Source organism: Macadamia integrifolia, unplaced genomic scaffold, assembly GCF_013358625.1.
Source record: "Macadamia integrifolia cultivar HAES 741 unplaced genomic scaffold, SCU_Mint_v3 scaffold2986, whole genome shotgun sequence".
NCBI classification, from domain to species: Eukaryota; Viridiplantae; Streptophyta; class Magnoliopsida; order Proteales; family Proteaceae; genus Macadamia; species Macadamia integrifolia.
This window is the reverse complement of record NW_024869114.1, coordinates 33,434-35,464: the sequence shown is the minus strand read 5'-3', so window position 1 is coordinate 35,464 and position 2,031 is coordinate 33,434. Positions and strand designations below refer to the sequence as shown.

Below are 2,031 nucleotides of genomic sequence, written 5' to 3'. Positions count from 1 at the left end.
CTGCCAAGAACGCCTTTTTGGGCACACTAGTGATACGTTTGTGAGTACACAAATCTTTCCGTACCTTTGCATAGGGGGGATTTGGGATATGGCATCCAAAAGAGGGATGTTCACTTCTACCTTTTTGAAGACTTCTAAAATTTTATCCATGGAAGCAGTCTTCTTTTTGTGTACCAAGCGATTAGGAAATATGATAGGATGAACATAAGGACTGTTAGGGATTTGCCCCTGTTCAGAAGAATCATTTTTGGTTTTCTCAACCAAATCATCTTTAGTTTCAAAAAAATCTTTAGGTTCATCAGACGAACCTGGAACAAGAGGCACACTTGTGTCCTCAACTGAAGAAGAGTTAACAGGAGTAATAGATGGGGAAGATTTAGGAATGCTCTGTAGGTACTCTCTACCACTCCTAAGTGCATAAACAACATTACATTGGTTAGAGGGCCCTTGTTGAGTCTGACCTTGTACTATATTCAGTGGTGCATTAGTTGGTCCTTGTGAACTAACAGGCTGATGATGCCTAGGGTTAGGCTCTGGTTGACTGGGTAAAGTTCCCTTCTCCCTCTCACGCATAATTGAGACAACTTGGGTAAGTTCTCTCGTAAGATTTTGATGGCTTGTCATGAGGAGGGCCATATTTTTTTCCAAGTCACTTATTCTACTTGCCTCTCCAGTGTTGGTAAACCCAGGGGTTTGCTGATAAGATGATAGAAGAGGGGCCCTAGGAAAACTCGCCTGAGGTCCTACATTTGACCTAGGAAAAGTATTTTGAGAAAAAGATTGTTGTGCAAAGGGAGGCCTTTGGGGTCCAGGTTGACCTTGATTATAGAAATTGGAAGGTCCTGCTTGGTTGCCTTGATTCCAAGAGAAATTTGGGTGATTTCTCCATCCTGGATTGTATGTGTTACTATATGGATTATTCTGGTATAAGGCATTAACACTATCATTAGAAGTGCCCCCAGAGGTGTTAGGGCATTCTTCTATGACATGTCCAGGGGACTGGCACCAAGCACAAATCTTAACCAAATTGACTGATGATGGCTCTCTAGGAACAATAGCCTCAATCCTCTTGATTAGGCTATCCAAATGTGCTTCCTTGGCTACTATCCCATCCACAAAATATCATTTTCCTCCTATGGTTCTTTCACTCTCTTGGGTTGATTCCCACTCACGGGTTTTGTCAGCTAAGTCAAGTAAGAATTCCCATGCCTTTCCTTCATCTGTAAAGGATGTGAATCCCTCAGGACACATAGACTCTATCATTTGTTTAGTTGGGTAATCAATACCCTCATAAATTATTTGACATAAATGCCATAGGTCTAGGCCATGGTGAGGGCATTCTTGGAGTAGATCCTTGAATCTCTCCATAAGTTTGGAAAATGACTCACTAGGCTTTTGCCTAAATTGAAGGATATCACTTCTAAGCTTATTGGTCTTGTGAGTTGGGAAAAACTTCTTAAGGAAGACAACTGTGAACTGTTCCCATGAGGTTATGGAATTTGTGAGTAACCCATACAACCACTTCTTAGCTTTGTCTTTCAATGCAGTGATAAACTTAAGCTTAACAGCATCACCAGAAAGCTGTTGGATCTTACTTAGAACACATACCTCTTCAAATTCCCTTAGAAATAGGTATGCATCCTCAGAGGTCAACCCATAGAAGTGGGGCAACATAGTGATGTATTGAGATTTGAGTTCAAAATTATTGTCCTGGGCTTGTGGTAGAACTATGCAGGAAGGTTGGGCTGTTTTAGCAGGGTAGAACCTATCTTTCAGAGATTTAGGTGAAGGATTTTGCTGTTGGCCTCCCATATTGAAGGGTTTTAAAGAGTGCAAACGTATAGGGTCACTACTTGTTGGATCTCTTCTTTCTAACCGATTCTTAGTATTACGTACCCACCTTACACTCATGCAACAGAAAACTACCCACAACTAGAGTAAGACAAGCACAAAAGAATGGATAGAAAAACTTTTTTTTTATGATTTTTTTGATTTTTTTTGCTTTCTGGGAGCTTACCTACAGGTATCCGG

At 40.9% G+C, this 2,031-nt stretch overlaps 1 non-coding gene across 1 annotated transcript; it reads left to right on the top strand.

Moving 5' to 3' along the window:
• Positions 1 to 1,321: 1,321 nt before the first annotated feature.
• LOC122067582 lies at positions 1,322 to 1,428 on the top strand. Its single transcript, XR_006136778.1, has one exon. It is a non-coding gene; the product is annotated as a small nucleolar RNA R71 (small nucleolar RNA).
• The last annotated feature ends 603 nt before the right edge of the window (positions 1,429 to 2,031 follow it).